This window comes from Phalaenopsis equestris, unplaced genomic scaffold (assembly GCF_001263595.1).
Source record: "Phalaenopsis equestris unplaced genomic scaffold, ASM126359v1 Scaffold000094, whole genome shotgun sequence".
Taxonomy (NCBI): Eukaryota; Viridiplantae; Streptophyta; class Magnoliopsida; order Asparagales; family Orchidaceae; genus Phalaenopsis; species Phalaenopsis equestris.
The window spans coordinates 1,219,913-1,238,490 of NW_018164536.1; the positions used below are offsets into that span (position 1 = coordinate 1,219,913).

General features: G+C 34.2%; 1 protein-coding gene across 1 annotated transcript in view; it reads left to right on the forward strand.

The window, feature by feature from the left end:
* Positions 1-6,973: 6,973 nt before the first annotated feature.
* The window catches only part of LOC110020166 (MAP3K epsilon protein kinase 1-like), a 29,816-nt gene continuing 18,211 nt past the window's right edge, over positions 6,974-18,578 (forward strand). Inside the window, exons 1-3 of the mRNA XM_020718172.1 lie at positions 6,974-7,064; positions 7,153-7,242; positions 11,026-11,109. The gene's annotated coding sequence lies outside the window, so the exon portion shown is untranslated. The remainder of the gene's footprint in view (positions 7,065-7,152; positions 7,243-11,025; positions 11,110-18,578) is intronic.

An 18,578-nucleotide genomic window follows, 5' to 3' on the forward strand; every position in this document is an offset into this window, starting at 1 on the left:
TGAAAAGGGTTAGAGAGTTTTGTGGGGTTACTACTTAGTAACCTTTTCTTGTTTTTTTTTATTTTAGATTGGTATGATTGGCCTTTGTAATCTTTTACTTCTTATTTCATGGCAAAAATATACACCTTTCAAAGAAGCAACGATGGGATTAACGCGATCCAAGATCACTTACAATGCAGTCACAATAAGAGCTAGCTGGGAAGCTATGACGGGATTTTAGTGTACATGGGTTTCGTTTTCGAGGTAAATAATTGTCCTCGGAGTAATGTTAGCCAAATAAATAGTCTCTGGAGTTGAAATTGGAGGAAGAAGTGAGTCAAATTAGATAAAAAATGGAGGATCATATCTCGTCCATGAAAGGATGACTCTTGTGTATGAAGGGGAGATTCACAGCCCTAGAATAAATGATGAAGAAGTTCATGGAATTTCACACAACTTTCTGTAGCGGGATCAAGCGGTAGCATCGGGAGCGGATGTGAGCTGCAACAGTTGAAATAAATCACACGACATTCGAAACACTAGAACAAACCAGTCAGGATTGAGCGAAAGAGTCGACAGTGAATTCAGCGGCAGCATCTGGAGAGAATTGCACGACATCAGAAGGTTTAGTTGATTTGAAGAATTTTGGTCCGGAACAGGAAACCACAGTGGGAAGGACACTGGCAGAGGGCTTCATCCATCTGTGTCACTGTCTTTTGTTGCGACCACTTTCTGAGCGGAAGGCAATTCAGAAGTAACTATCAGAACAGGACAGGTGGAGAATAGCAGTGGAGTTTGTAAGTGACTCGTTTTAACACTACTGAGTATTCAAGAGGGAGGCAAGATGAGGATGTTTCGTTGTAACCCTAATATGTGCAAGAGTGATAGATGCCCAGAAATGATCGCCGGCTCGGGGTCACACTTAAAGAACTATTGACGGAAAGTGTAACAAATAGAAGAAGATAACAAGATTTTATTATAAAGAAACACTTACAGAAGACTCTTAGTGAAGAAGTAGAACTTCGCATGATTTTTGTGTGTTCTGCAACTTCAACATAGCACACATATATAGGCTGGGAAAAACCATAAACCAGCCTACAGGAAAGCAAAACCATGGGCGAAAACCGCTTACAGAAAACAACTTCTGGAAAGAAAGATTCTTTCCAGCACACAAACAGATGGTAGAGCCCACAGGAAAGCAAAACAATGGGTTAAAACTGCTTACAGAAAACAACTTCTGGAAAGAAAGATTCTTTCCAGCACACAAACACATGGTAGGGCCCACTACTGCTCCCTACATAGAATATTCTAATCCCTTATTAATGACGTCAGCCACGACGCCAATTACACTATCGAGTCGTTTTTTCATCTGGCGTATGCTTGGTGAGACGTCGGCCCAGGCATTGTCTTTTGTAGACATACTCTTACAATACCTGGACTTATTTTCGTACATTGTTAACAGAATTCTTAGTTCATCCAGGACCTTTCGGACCTGGTCTTGCTCCATCCTTCTTGCGGCGCCTCTGAGCCTGTTGCATGCGTCCAGTTTAATGGGATGGTTGAACGTTTCCCATAACAGCTCCCTGTGTAAGTCACATGCTTCTTTGGGTCGTGAGAAGTTTGGTCCCGTGGCCAGGAAGAATTCCTTGTCGGTATTTCCTCGCTGTATATGAGAAAAATCTGGTTCAATCTCTGAATAAAGCTCCTTTCCTTTAGCGCTGTTTCTGCTTCCTCGCGAGTCCTTCTTTTGCTCCTGTAAAGATAAAATTAACCTCCGCTTCTTTTCCTGCACATAAAAGAAACATTAATCTGGAAAGTGAATCTGTGAGTGTGTTATTCTTTCCGTCAATGTGTTCAAAGTTGACAGTTATCCCCAGTTCACTGATGAAATCAGTGAATGCTAGTCATCGGACCCTGGACGGTTTATTTTGAGCCATTTCATTGTAAAATGCGATGATTGTTTGGCAGTCTGTCCTTAGAGTGATCTCACTTTTATCCAAATAATGGATTTTAAGCGAGTTCATTGTTTCCATACAGGTGAAAATCTCTGCGTCAATTGTTGATTTAACTGTTGTGAACTTTCCACTTGCATATGCGCAGACTTTTTAAGAGTTCCTTGGGTCGGTCTTAGTCTTCTTCCATTTGCAAACGCCACCCCATCCCTCCATACATCCATCGGTCTCTAAAATGATGTATGCCTTTTCTGGTGGAATCTCTAGATCAGGCAAATTCTTTACCAGCTCCTTGATTTTTCGAACAGTTTCCCAATCGTGAGGCTTCATCATTTTATCTCCGTGGGGAGATGTTTTCTGGTAAAGTGGACATAATAAAAGTCCAAGGTTAGGTATATAAGATCTTGCATAGTTTAATATACCTAGCCAAGAACGAAGCCCTTGCTTTTCCTTCAGCTTTTCCTCCGGGAAGTCTGCAATTTTCTTAATAATATGGGGTTGTAATTTTATTTTTGAATTCCCGATTACAGCTCCAAGGAATTCAATTTAGGGGACCGCAATTTTCATTTTTATTGCGGAAAGCACCAGTCCTTCCTTCTCCACAATGTTCAAAAATTGTTCCAAATGCTCCTTGTGTTTGTATTCGTCTTTGCTGAAAATAAGCACGTCATCAATATACACAGCCATAAATTTAGAATACCTTTCGAAACAATTGTCCATCTTTCGTTGAAATATTGCTGGCTCATTCTTCAGATCGAATGGCATTACAAGCAATTCGTATAGGCCAGTTGATACCACGAACGTTGTCCACTCGATCGAGTCTGGGTGCATAGCTACCTGATGAAATTCACTCTTAAGATCAATTTTTTAGTAGATTTTGCTATTCCCAATTTTCTTCAGTAACGTGTTTATGTCTGGTAGCGTATATTGGTCTTTATAAGTGTTGTCATTAAGTGATCTGTAATTAAAGACCATGCGTTCTTTTCCCTTGATCTCCTTCCCTGTCATTGGATCAATTAAAGTATCAGAATATATGATCATCGTCATTGTTCTGTGGCGACTCTTACTAGGCCTTATAACCTTTAGGGCTAAAAGGCTTTCCACATGTCTCTTAAATTGTTCATGCATCATGGGCGTGACATGTTTGAGAGGTTTATCCTGTATTGTAAGGTCAGGATTAATGATTTCAATTTTACATAGTACATGATTCTTATTCCAGTGTTTCATAGGATCATCGCCTATGAATCCTTGTTCTTGCAACCTTTGAAATAATATTTTGAACTTTTTCAAGAAGGGACTTTCCTGAATTCTGTTAGAATAAGCGTACTCAGGTTGTAGCTCTAAATAGAAATCATAATTCATTTCTAACTCGGATATTTGTTTAGCTGCAATCTCAACATCTGTTGTTGTGTTGATCTGAGTTATTTCTTTATAGAAGGTAACTACATTACCTTCTATCCTCATTCCCCCATTCATGCTTCAGATGAAGTTACACCCGAGAAGCATTTCAATTCCATCTTTCTTTTGCATATGAAGGCAATAAACTAATGGAATTTTGAAGCTATGTTCATTAATAATCATTGAACCTGCTTTGAGCTTCTTGTTGACACTAGTTGTCAAGTTAACTCCGCTGAATGAGACTTGGTAGCTCAATTCTTCAATGGCTTGAGCTGGGATTTCACTAATGCAAGTGCAACACGATGTAGCCCCTATGTCTACAATGGCCTTTAAAGAAAATATATCAAATCCTGGAATTTTAAATTCTATTACCAGGTTAAAGAGCCGGTTTAGCATTCTTTTTGGGGCAGCATGAGATTGTTCTTTAGCGTATTCATTGAAGAACTTCACGCCTGAGCATTCTCTTTGCTGGTTTAGTGTGGGTTCTTCATCTTCTTCTTCCCATGCTTCATCTTCTTCGTTGATTCTGATTTGTCTTGCTTTATCTATCAGCATCAACTCTTTTCTTTCTGCTTCAAGTTTTTCTTCCATCATCTCTTGCAATTTTTGTTGAAGCTTTTTTTTCTCCTCTGTCAGATGAGTAGAATAATTTAACAGTTCTTGAATGAGAGCATCCTTTGATTGATCGGGATTTAGAATCAACTCCTTCTGTATTAGCATTGCTAAATAAAATTTAGCACATAATGGACAGGCAGTTATCCTGCAAGATATACAATGGATTCTCTTCTGAGCGTTAGTAGTAATGTGGCAATATGTACATCGTATGTAAGGCCCCTGAATTGACCTGTTATGTTCCCAAGTATGAGCACATTTCTCCTGCTCCTCGGTTAGACGAACGGTGCATCTCCATCCAAGTGTCGATGTTATATCTGCGGAGATGAAGGCCACTTCGCAAGAGAATGTAAAAATAAGAAAGGTAATATGGCACGAGCTGCCATACTAAGCAATCTCGATCACCCTGATGATTATGATATACTCTCAGTAGATCTTGATGAGGATGCTTCAGACGCCATTTGTAGCATCTCTGAAGGGGAGGGTGTAAATACCCTCATGCATGTCAAACATGCTTTGGATAATCTTCCTCCAAAAGATTATATCTTCATGATAAAAGAGGGTACAATACAAAAGCTTTACACGAGAGTCTTCAGCGGAGTTAACTTAACAACTAGTGCCAACAAGAAGCTCAAAGCAGGTTCGATGATTATTAATGAACATAGCTTCAGAATTTCATTAGTTTATTGTCTTGATATGCAAAAGAAAGATGGAATTGAAATGTTTCTCGGGTGTAACTTCATCTGAAGCATGCATGGGGGAATGCAGATAGAAGAGAATGTAGTTATCTTCTATAAAGAAATAACTCAGATCAACACAACAACAGATGTTGAGATTGCAGCTAAACAAATATCCGAGTTAGAAATGAATTATGATTTCTATTTAGAGCTACAACCTGAGTACGCTTATTCTAACAGAATTCAGTAAAGTCCCTTCCTGAAAAAGTTCAAAACATTATTTCAAAGGTTGCAGGAACAAGGATTCATAGGCGATGATCCTATGAAACACTGGAGTAAGAATCAGGTATTATGTAAAATTGAAATCATTAACTCTGACCTTACAATACAGGATAAACCTCTCAAATATGTCACGCTCATGATGCATGAACAATTTAAGAGACATGTGGAAAGCCTCTTAGCCCTAAAGGTTATAAGGCCCAGTAAGAGTCGTCACAGAACAATGGCGATGATCGTAAATTCCGGTACCTCGATTAATCCAATGACAGGGAAGGAGATCAAGGAAAAAGAACGCATGGTCTATAATTATAGATCACTTAATGACAACACTTATAAAGACAAATATACGCTACCAGGCATAAACACGTTACTGAAGAAAATTGGGAATAGCAAAATCTACTCGAAATTTGATCTTAAGAGTGGATTTCATCAGGTAGCTATGCACCCAGACTCGATCGAGTGGACAACGTTCGAGCGTTCGTGGTACCAACTGGCCTATATGAATAGCTTGTAATGTCATTCGGTCTGAAGAATGCGCCAGCAATATTTCAACGGAAAATAGACAATTGTTTCGAAAGGTACTCTAAATTTATGGCAGTGTATATTGATGACGTGCTTATTTTCAGCAAAGACGAATACGAACACAAGGAGCATTTAGAACAATTTTTGAACATTATGAAGAAGGAAGGACTGGTGCTCTCTGCAACAAAAATGAAAATTGCGGTCCCCCAAATTGAATTCCTTGGAGCTGTAATTGAGAATTCAAAAATAAAATTATAGCCCCATATTATTAAGAAAATTGCAGACTTCCCGGAGGAAAAGCTGAAGGAAAAGCAAGGGTTTCGTCCTTGACTAGGTATTAGAGCTATGTCGGGCTAAGATCTTGAAGGTATTGAAAGTGGCAAAAAATAGTTTCAGCTTCAGAGTGGATCTATTGAAGGTGACAAAAATATTGGAGTGGCCATTATCTAAGATCTTGAAGGCATTGAAAGGATTTCTGGAACTTGCAAAATACTACCGGAAGTTTGTGATGTGTTGTAATTTGATTGTGTGGCCATTGATTGAGAAATTGAAGAAGGATAATTTTCAGGGGACGAAGGTGGCATCCCAAACTTTTGAGAAATTAAAGGTTGTGACGAGTATGTCAGTGCGGGCGTTATTTGATTTCATCCAACTTTTGATTGTAGAGTCAGATGCTTCAAGCTATGGATTAAGCTCGGTCCTCTTGTAGTATCAACAACCCATCTCCTATTTAAATCAAGTGCTAATGATGAGAGCTAGAATCATTTAATGAGTGGAAGCCATACAACTTGATCCGGCAACAATTTCATTTTTTCCCACCTTGATGATAATGTGTTTTTTTGGGTGAGGAGTAATGTTACATCGATCCCTATGGGCAATTTATTCTTTTGTTATTTATTGTTATTTGATATAAATAGAGCTAATATGTTTAGGGATAGGGTTATGCATGATAAGATTGTTGTCTTGAGTTTTAGGGTTAGGGTTTGAGAGAGATCGTCTTCCTATTGCATTTTAGGTGCTTATCGTTTATGTATCCAAACCGTGTTGTTTGGGTTCTTAAAATAAAATATTTTGTTTTGACCTAATTTATGTTAAAAATCGTCTCGGTTCGTATCACAATCTCTATTAAAAAAATCTGACTAATTTGACATTTTTATAGATTCTAAAACTAAAATGGCCCTCTGTAAATAGTCTGGGGACTGTTTTGGCACCTTCCTCCTAGATGTCTCAAGTAGTTATAGATTTGTCTATGTCTAAAGTTTGTCAGAAACTTAATCAAACCAGCTTTGGATATTGCCTATAAACTTTTTTGCAGGTTTTTTTCTGTGGGGAATTATATTGTGGAAGTGTCTCTTTAAACAATATACGACCATGATATTTGCATTATGTCTTCAAACTATAACAACATGTGACGGCCTTTATTTATTTAAAAGTAGAGGAACAAACCACTATCCCTGAGGAACATTATCAGTTTAACCTTTTTAATGGGAATTCCTACTTTTCTATGTAGGCGTGATATTTATAAATTTCTTATAATTTGTATTTTTTTTGTAGTGATTCTGCATTTAGGCATTTGACTTCCGAGTTTAAGAGAATGGGCCCGAGGATTTTTATTTTCATGATTGGTGGTGCTACTAGATCAGAGGTAAATAAGTGCTTGCTTAAAACTTTATCTTGCTTGTTATGATCTTAATCATGTTCTTCAATCTTCTTTTATTTTTATTTTCTTGCAGTTACGAATGGCTCACAAGCTCACGGGGAAAGTAAGGAGAGAAGTTATCCTTGGATCTTCTAGTTTAGATGATCCTCCGCAGTTTATCACGGTGAGCAAAATTACCTAATCCTTTTGTTAAAAAATATTTATTTGACCTGTGCTTTATCCTTAAAACGCTTTAATATAGAAGGTTCTAATGGAAGAAATGCTGTCTCAGGTGTTTAAAGTTCCAACGCTTCTTTAAATTGACATAAAGCAACATAAAAGAGTGAAGTATTAAAATAGTTCCTTGATTATCTACATGTCCCAAAATTTATAAAATTATTGAATTCATCCTTAGACTCCTTTAATCGGGAATAAAATAGTCCTCATTGGGAATTATTTTAACCCATACTAAAAGACCCTGAGGACTACGGGTGTGTCTGTTTTGGTTGTGGCTATAGAAAAGTTGGTTTCAGAAGCTGTTGTTGAAAATCTGTTGGTTAGAAGCTGGTGTTTCAAAAGCAGTTAGTTTCTTTGAAAAGCACAGTTCTGAAAGTGTTGCATGGTGAATAATGATTGTAATACCTTAAGTATATAAACACAGTTCAGTTTAAACTATTTGGAAAATACTTTTCTGAAAGTGTTTCCTGCAAAATAAATCTACTAACAATTTATCAAATTATTTTCACTCACAACAACATAATAGAGCAAATAAAGATGTACATTAATTGAATCATAAGAAATCATCAAATTATGTCTTCTAACAGCATAATCACAAGAAATTATGATATATCAAATGGTTGAAAAAAACTAGTTTGCTTATAAAATAAAAATCTAATGCAGTCTAGTTTGTTCTCTAGAATACATGTACATAATTAAAACATATACAGCGCTAACAACAATAAAAGCAATGCTACAATCACAAAATTGAAGAGAAGTAAAATCTTCACAAGAAACTTCAAGTCTCCAACATCATTTTTCACGCTATTATCAACAACATATATCTTTTTCGTCAGCTCGCTTCTATAGTGCATCTCTCAGTTCATCAACCCACTGGAAAAATTTGCAATCTCTATTTGTTAAATTCTTTGAAAATCTGTAAAATTTTTGTATTGCATTGTCTTCTTCTTGAGCGGTGAAAATAACACATAATAGATTGCAATCACAAAAAACCGATCGATATTTGGTCTCATTAGCGCTTGTTGAATTGTTTGAGCTCATTTTAGATAGTACAATCCTATACGATAATGATTAGCCAAAAAATAATGAATTTTATTGCATATACAAAAAAACGGTAGACCCTTAATGCAGGGGATCTTGGTTGCCAAAAACCTTTAACACCAAATTTGTGTATGCATAAATGCATATAAAGACGACCATCCAGAAGATCCTTTCTTGGGTCAAATGACTCATTATATCCGAAGAAACTCAAAAAAGAAACCAACAAACAAATATAATAAAAAAATCCAAGATAACCACCAAAAAATCAAAAAACAAGACAACCGAAAACATGGCAACAATAATAAAGAAGCACAAGAAGAAACTCAAAAATAAAAATAAATTGAGCTCAGTACTTGATGAAAAAACATTAATATAACTTCCAAATACTATAAATGTTTTGGCACAAAAAACATTTACAAGTATGGTTGGATTTTAATGCAATGAATAGTGAAAATCATAGCTCAACCGACAACTCGACCGAAAGGGAAAAATCAATAAAAATCTGAACAAATCAGCAAATCCAAAATAACCTGAAAAGCAATTTATATAAAGCATCCAAAAAGTTCATACGGCCTTAGAAAACAATGCATCAAAAAACTTTAATTTTATCCATCACTATTATGGGTTGAATGCCCACACAAAAAAATTCAAATAGCAAGTAAATAGTTGAGATGAATTGAATGCCCATCTCTTTTGAAATGAATGCATCAGAATACATACAGGATCCCAAGAAGTTTGTTGACCCATTTGTCTCTGATAAATGTTGACGTCATACATGACATGCGAGAGATGGATGATTCATAGTACACAGTGAGTACCCATACAACTGTTGTAATAATTTTCCTACAACGCTCCCTATATAATATCTCAGTGGGATTCATAGCCGGAAAAATAATAGACAGTAAAATATTACAACTACTTAAATCAGATTAGATCACCTATCCATTTGCTAGCGTCAATAATAATAGTTCTCTTAAAAATAGATCATAATATGAAAATAGAATATGAGCAATTGTTTAGCAGCAAAAAAAAAGCAAAATATCCTAAGCAGTTATTACATAGAAATGCTAGGTGCACTTCACACAGAACACAAATAGACAATAGTAATCAAACGTTGTGATTTTTATAGAAGAAGCGTAAATAATAAACCCTTCTTTCAGGTGCCATAGACGTTAAAACATTATTCTTCACCGGATCTTCAATTAGCTTCAATGAGTACAGATATAAGAGCATATCTTCAAAACTTTGGGTATATGTTCAAATATTTTTGTTACATCAAAAATAAATGAAGATTGTTGTGCATTGGTGGCGTCAGAAGAAGGTGAGATGACCCGCAGGATAATCTGCTAGCGCATAAGAGCAGGAGAAGGCGAGATGACCTGTTGGAATGCCTAGGGCACGCAAGAGAAATGAAGCTCAGGGCGAGACAGAACGGCGTAACGAAACTCGGGTTGCATTGGTTTTTTATTCGCGAACACGGAACACAGGTTTGAATCCGCATTCGTAATTCTACAGTACTTTGAACCCCATTTCAGACCGAATTGATGAAATGTGCGAACCAAACGAAATGGAAACACAGTTTGGAGGAAAAGCTAGTTTTAAAAGCCGAAACAAACGCACACTAAATCGACACTTATATAAATTTTGTAATAAAATGCCCTTGCAGAGAATTAGGAGACCATTTTGATACTTTTCTCCTACATAAATTAATAGAAGATCCCCGTGAAAAAAAAAAGTTTGGCCACTTGAATTATTAGGATTTTTTTCTTTTATTTTTGGTTTTCTTGTCCGCTTTCCCTCTAATTTCTACACGCTAGGACAGTTTTTTTTTAATTTTAATAAAAAAGCCTTTGTTTTATTAAGGAGCATTTACATAAATATCACTCAATTCTTATGTATTTACATATCTAACACCTATGCTTTCATTTTTACATTTCCGCCACCCGAATCTCTCGTATCATATCAATATACCATTATTTTAACTTTTTTTTATGCATAGATAAGGCGGTGTGTATGTGAAAATTGAAATTTAGGCATTAGATATGTAAATAAATAGAAATTAAGTGATGTTTATTCATCGCAAAGGTAACCAGTGTATTAAGTGGACTGCGAAAAGAGGTTTGGATTCTCAAGAGTTTAATTTTTTTTTTATTATTGTTCCTTTGAAGCTTTCTCAGTTGATTAAAGGGGATTGTTTATATAGTCTTTATATTCGTACTTATAATTTTTTCTAATATGTTTTCTTGCGTGAGTTGTATTCGTGGCTAACGGTTCTTAAGTTTTTATTTGTTTTTGAGTAAATTGTTTGTGTGGGGGATTTTAGTAGAACTATTGGCCACACATTTGTATATATTTTATTTTTATGAAATAAAATTTCCTCTGGGATTCTTTTAAAAAAAATAGGAATTAAGTATTGTTTATGTAAATCTTCCTTTTTTAATCATTTTCTAAACATAACATGAACTCTCCATGTGAGCCGAGTTTTTAAGTGAATTATAATCTCATCTTAGATCTTCATGTTAAATAACTATTGTGAGCCCTTAATTAACCTAAATTCAAATTTAACATAAATTGAATACAACTTTTTTGTTTAGAAATGGAAAATTTAAGCTAACTTGTGATATTGTGAGCATGCATATGATATAATACTTAACAGCCTCAATCTGCCGCCATTTTCTATGCTTTGCAGAAATTGAAGCTACTCAGTTCCAAAGAAGTTTCAGAAAGTCTTAGACAAATGCCGATGAACATCTATTTTTAGGCGTCAAAAAAGGTTAATTGCAAGAACTAGAGCTTTCCTCTTTCTCATTAACTGCAGCTCAAATTTTCTGGACGCTGCTTGGCTAGAAATGATAGTAAACAAGAATTTTATTATTTTTATTGCGCGTTTCATAAATTTTTTTTTTTTAAAAAAAAGCTTACTTTTACAGCAGGTTATACAAGAAATAATTTCATTAATTCGATGATAATTTACATTGCATATAGCTGCAGTTGCTAATGCAAACTGCAATGAATGGGGAGAAATGCATAGCTCTGAGCTTTCATGATTTGCTTAATTTTGTAATTTGTGTGTTTTTTTTTTCTTATTTACACTTTTGAAATGTAGAATTTTCATCAACATCATGCTAAGTTTGTGGAGGAGTGTAGGTTTATAAACTTCTTTGCTGTTGAAGTTTTTTAAATGATTATTTCAAAGAAAAATCAGATCAAAAATCAAAAAAATTGAAATGTGTGGCACTTCTGATCTGACACAAGTTTCTGACTTTATATTGCAAACCTAAACGATCTCTCCAAAGATGGATAAACTATGGTCTACTCCTGCTATGTTGCATAATTCATATTGTAAATTATAATGTATGTATATATTCTATGGAAATGTCCAACACGTGGACCTTCAGCTATAGGTTTAAATTTGAATGATTTTGTTTCAATTATGGTTGAAATTAGTCTAAACGAAACAATTATATATTAGATTTCAGCCATGTTTTAGAAGTTTGTTTGAAGATAAATTGAGCTCTTGTAGTTATCTGTCTAGTGCAAAGTAAAACAACTTTGTTTGATAATTGATATGCCATCAACATATTTTCATCATCTGATATAACTCTCGAGGCATGATATGAATTTTATTTTATTTTTTTTTTTTTTTTTCAGCAAGAGATGTTTAAATTTTGATTAAAACTTATCTAGAATTTTAATTCAACAAACTTACAATCAAATTGATCGACTTGATAAAGCTGGCCCAACGATGCTAAAATTTGTTCAATTCGTCAAATTAAGCCTAGATCAAGGCGAAAAACCACTTTTAGAAATTTTTAGTGCATAATTGGAATGTCAAATAGATTTATAATTTGATATATTTACAGTCAATTTGAATGTTTCAACGATATGAATTAAATAAAATTTCAAATAGATTTATAATTTGATATATTTACGGTCAATTTGAATGTTTCAACGATATGAATTAAATAAGCATAATATTAAGGCACTTAAAGGTTTATCGGATGTCATTCGATTGAGAGAATCTCTTCAAGTTGTTCGATGGAGTGATTTAGATTTCTTATTTATTTGAATTTTATAAGTAGTCATACCTCCATCCTCAAAGGGGACCTAGATCTAAAGATAGAAAAAAATGAAAGCTTGAAGGAGGGGTTGAAATCTAATATTGCTTATCACTGGAGATCCAACAAATACTTCCCAATTCGGCTGCCATCGTCGTAAACTCAAGCTAACTTTGGTCGATGCCTCCTCCTCTGGCAGCCACTGTCGCCGCCTCCACCGGTTGTTGCCACCTTCTCTAACAATTTTTGTCACCCCCTTTGATAGCTATCGTCGTTGTTGCCTCTAACAGTTGATGCTACCTCTGGCTTGCTTCGGTCACCAACTTCGGCCAACTTCAACTTTTGTCTATTGGCCACCGCTTGCTCCTCGCAGTGAAGTCCATTGTAGAGTCACAACATGCTTTGCAGAATCTCAGCGTACGTTATGGACTAGTGAAGCACCCGGTGGAGCAATACATCATCAAGTATATTATGTAGCAACACACCTCGAATACGGTGCAATGATACACCCCGATTATGATGCAATAACACACCCCACATATAGTGCGATGACGTCTCCTAAAGACGACACAATGACACACTCAATTAAGGTGTAACAAAGCGCCCCACATATGGTTTATTGATGCCTCAAGAAGATGGTGTAACAAAACATCACAAGTACGGTGTAATGATGCCTACTGAAGGCGGAACAACAACGCACCTCACATAAGGTGTAATGACACCTCCTGAAGTCGGTATGCAACGATGTCTCCCAAATATGATGTAATAATGCACCTGAAGTCTTACTTTCTCTTGACTCTTAAAGCTCTTTCCTTGTAGCTTACCATTGTGGTCTATGTAACGAACTACAACCTATGCGGTTCGCAGCTTGCGACTCAGGCTCTTGTGACCTACGAACGTCATCACAACTCATTATTAAAACCTACGTGACTAACTATGACTACTTGGTCCACAACTCGTGCAGAACCCAACCTCAGCCTCTGCGACCTACGGATGTCATCACAGCTCACAATTACGGCATAAGTGACCAACTATGACTTATCTAATTTTTTAAATAAATATAACTCTCTTTTTAATAAGATTAAAGAGAAAAAATATTTCCTATTCTATATATATTTCAAAGGAATGGTCCGAGTCTATGATACGAGCCCCGACCACCCCTCATGCTTCAAATAATAACGCGGCGCTCCGGAAGAAGAATGATAGACAGGGCACTGACTCATCTAATCAAAAAATAGTATTTGACATCTGACCAGGCACAGCAAGATGTTTATAAAAGATCCATTTTGAATCTACGGTTGTACAAAAGTAGAATATGACTGGACACGAATAGATAATCGAATAGAAAGAAAACAAGGTGATAAAAATCTCCATAAATTGTCGCCACTCGATCATCTGAAGGCCGCCAAGAACAAGAATAGATGCATTCAACCAATCAGCCATAACAAAATTCTCTAAACAAAATCGAGTTTAACGTTCAAACGAAAACACTGAAAAGCTATGCTTGGGAAACTCAGATTTCATCTACTTGAAAAGACAACAAGACGAATCTATAACTCGCTAATTAAAAAGGTCAACTGAGACATCACAATTATAAATCAAAATTTTATTGCATGCTCTTGCACAATTACCATGCATAAACCAAAAGTCCTTAATAAAGGATTAATTAGAGATATATGACTCTTCGATGCATTTTTTATATTGCAACCGGTTTTTCAATCTGAGCTCCGTTGGTGCACGTATTTCCACACGTTAGCATTAAAACCCTCTCTTGCTTTCATAACAAAAGAACATAACGAGTGAACCGATTCACCCTCCAACCCAAAAGTGTGGAGAAAAATAAGCACCCATGGTGAGCTATTCAAGTATAACTCTGGGTTGAAGCCCTCCTCATCTTCCTTCATTCCTTCTTTGTTATTTGAGGGATTGAATGAGAGAAAAAGGGAGAGAGTTGATCATGTTGGAAGCCAAGTAGATGAGCGGTTTATAGTCATTTACTTGAATTACACCCAGCAGGACTAAGGCATTGAAAGAATTTATTTCAAGAAATAAGAATGTTTAAATATTCTTCTCAGAGTAAGTAAGTTCTCTCGACATTTAAGAGAAGGCTCTTACTATAGTCATTTACTTGAATTACACCCAACAGGACTAAGGCATTGAAAGAATTTATTTCAATAAATAAGAATGTTTAAATATTCTTCTCAGAGGAAGTAAGTTCTCTCGACATTTAAGAGAAGGCTCTTATCCAGATAGGGTCTGAACGGATTGGTGTTCGGGTTCAACGAACTAGAAACCCTCTCTTTCGGATATGAAAGAGAGAGAGCATAAAGCCACTGCATAAAATGATTATTCTGCTCCGCGACACTGTTTGTAAGTGTCCCTTCTAAAACCACACTGGTGGCTCTCTCCACTTTGAGAGACATTGATAACCTATTGTTGAGAATGCGTTGCAGAAAACAATGGTAGTCAAGTTCTTCTTGTAGCCTCTAAATAATGGGATTCATGGAAAAAATTTGGATCACTCCATCAGTTGGCTTAGAAAGATTCTCTTTATCAGACAACATTTTGTAAATATTTGAGTGTCGTAACAATATCAAAATTGAGTAATTTTAAGCTCGCTGGATTCATCTTGCAAGACACTCGATTTAAACCATAAACTCGCCTGATTTTGAATCCATTTTATCTTCCAAGTGGCCACTAGAAACTTTTGCAAAATGACTTAATGAGTTAATATGCGCTTAATTAAATATGAATTGTACCGACTTTGGTGTCATCGTGTTCGTCTAATCAATCAAATCAATTCAATTGTACGTTTACTAAAATCAATGTTTAGGATGATTTTGTAATTGGAATTTAGATGTTTCTTATTCAAAAAATATTTCGAGATCCATGATCGCCTCAAAATTCACATCAAATTACAAATTTGTTAATGATGTATATATCAAATATAAATAAACTTTTTTATACCGCAACGCATTTTATTAAAAAAAAATATACTTATTTTCGTTAAAACCTCATTGTCAGAACTTAATATATATTTAATATACCTCTCATACTCATGTATCATTTAGCACATTTAAAAAATGCAACTCAAATTAAAAACCGGCCGAAAAGGCTCATCAGTCAACCTTTGCGTCGGTTTTAAAATGATAATCTGAACAACATGCTTACACATGTCACTGAAATCCAATGGTGACATTTATGCAAGGCAGAAAAGCTTAAGCTTTACGTAGAATGTCGTCAGCCGAAGTAAGGCAGAACAGTGGCGTCTGTTGTCTTTGCTTTTGTCCGCTAAATAGAAAATTAAGTTTGATTTTTTAATTAAAACAATTCAAAAATAATTTTTTTTAGAAAATTACTGTAAATAATATATATATATATATATATATGTATAAAAGATAAAAGAAAAATAGGAAGTACCTTTGCATTTGCCGGGCAGTCGAGAATTACACGTGATTTATTATTTAAATGGCTTTTTTTTTTAAAAAAAAAGCAAGTATTATAATTAATATAATTTTTTATTTTAATATATTTTTAATTTATATCTATCACATTTAGATAGATTCACTTGACATAGACTTTTTCACTTACAGTTAATAAAAAAACATGAAGTGTGATAAAATCCAAAAAAATAATTTAAGATTATACAAAGTTAACATCTATGAATTAACAAAATAACAATCTATATTATTTTATAAGTATTAGCAAGTAGTAAATACATCTATATAATTTATGTGCTATACCATTCTCAATAACATAGAAATAATTGGTCATAACTTAGTAGAAATATCTAACACACGCACAGAGATGTAAATGATAGAAGATAAGAATACTTTTACGAAGAAAACCAAAAAAGAATAAGGAATCATAAAACTTCAACCAATTTAAATAAGACATTGTATGACGAAAACTAAAGAGTTTCATTCTTATATTCAATTAGAGAAGATTATATCATGATACTTGTTTGTCCCTCTGTTGTTGCAATAAATAGTATAGAATGACTACAATAATTAGGGGATGTTGGTTAGAAAATTATGGATTGTGGATAATAACTAGGAAATAACAACCGTTGTTGGGTTGCAATAGGTGTATTTGGGGTACAATAATTGGTGTTGGGCTACAAGAGTCGTAGTTAGGCTACGACACTTGTAGTTGAGCTGCAACAATCCAAGCTAGGCTACAACAACTATAGTTTGGCTACAACAGTCATAGCTAGGTTATAATAGTCGCTGCTAGTTATTGATGATTATTGATGGTCGTTGTCTTCTAGCTCTCTTGTAGGGTGCTGATTTAGTTCTCAGCTCTCTCCTCTCTTATATTTGAAAAATGAGGATCTATTTATAAATTTTTAGAATGATATTTTGATAAATTTAGCATAATTCCCAAAACACTTTCTTAGATAAATTTAGATAATTCCCAAAACACTTTCTTAGTTCCCAAAACACTTTCTTAGATACATTATTATTTAAGCATTTATGTGTCTTAAAGATATCAGAATCAAATAACATTTAACACATTAAATTGCTCTCATCTAAACACTTGATTTGAATATAAGTATGCAAATTCAGAGATAATTTGATCTTTTAATTAATGCTAAAAAACTTTTAATTATGCTTCATGTTCTTAATCATGACTTATTTGAACTCGAATAGAATTTTTGTATATGTTGTTGGATTTGTATTATCAAAATGTTAAGTTTGACTTTAAATATGTTAAAATTTGATCTCAAATGATCTTTAATTTGATCTTTAAAGTGACCATTCAAAATGCATCGAGATTCATGTTGAATTTATTTTCTTGAATTTTGTTTAAAGCTATAGGTTTAATCAAGTTAATTAGTTTGATAGCATTGGTTCTATATGTTCAAATAGCTTTATTTGAGCTAAATTTGGTCATAGAGTCTTATATAGCTACACTAATGTTTTATTTAACTATATTCAGTTCTGCATAATCTTTATGAGCTATTAAAAGGTTGGTTGAGATAAAAAAAAGTTATATTGTCTAGTTTTTATTGACCAATAAGGTTTAATTGGGTCATTACATCATTTAGATGGGGAGCCTAGTATAATGGTCAATTATGATCAACTCATATATGATTTGATGATTAAAATTATGTGGAAGAAGTTTGAACAAATTATTGAATTATTTCATTTTTAATTTTAGAATGAATTAAAGTTCAAGGGGTATTGGAGTTGTGTTGACCACATATCAAATTTAGGTCTACATGTCAAGCTGAAGTTACCCATGGTCACTCTTAATGCAAAAGGAACTAAGTACCTATAAATCTAATTTAAGCCCATCAGGACCAATTAAGTTTAAGGTAAGATAAGATCTGTCGTAAGACCAATAGAGGCTAAAGAATTGAATGATCAATGGTTTTCTATCACATTCTTTTCTAAGTTCAGTAGAGTTTTATAACTTTCCTATAGTCATGCCTTAATAAACTCGAGCAAGGGGGCTAAAGTATGGTTTTCTGCTAAGTTAAACGTATGGGTGAGCAATAAATTAAATCAAAATTTAAAAGAGTGGAATGGGTTTATATCATTTTTAAGAGAAGTAGAAGACCAAGCGAAATGTATTGCCCTATTCAAGTTTAAATAACTCAAATTAGACATTACCAACTTAGCCTAGTATAAGACAACCACTTAATTAGTGAGACCTAAGCATTAATAAATTTGACTATTAATATTGTAGATACTAGCAGTAAATTAGACCATAATGTTGGTAAACAACTAAAATTGGGAGGTGACAAACAAAACTATGATAACTTTTAAGCTTGAGAATTTTCTATGCTAAAATTTCTTTTTAGAATATACAAAAAAATATGGTATATATTTATAATTTTGGAGAAAATAAAAAGATTATTTCTACCACAAATCCATAAGTTTAATTAGGTAAAATTAATTGATTTTATGTTATAATGAACTCAAAATTGGGTAATAGTGAACTCATTGAATTCGTTGAAGTGTTTGTTTTGATTATAGATGCAAATGTTAAAGAGCATTTGAATTATCAAATGATCTTTACAAAGTATCTATTGTGCTTATAGGCATTCAGGTTAAGTATTTTAGACTCAAATCAAGTTGTTATTGTTACCATTGAATCAATATTGTAAAATCATTATGTTTTAATTTGCCAAGAAAATGAAATTCAAATGAACTTGAAACTGATTTTTAAAATTTAT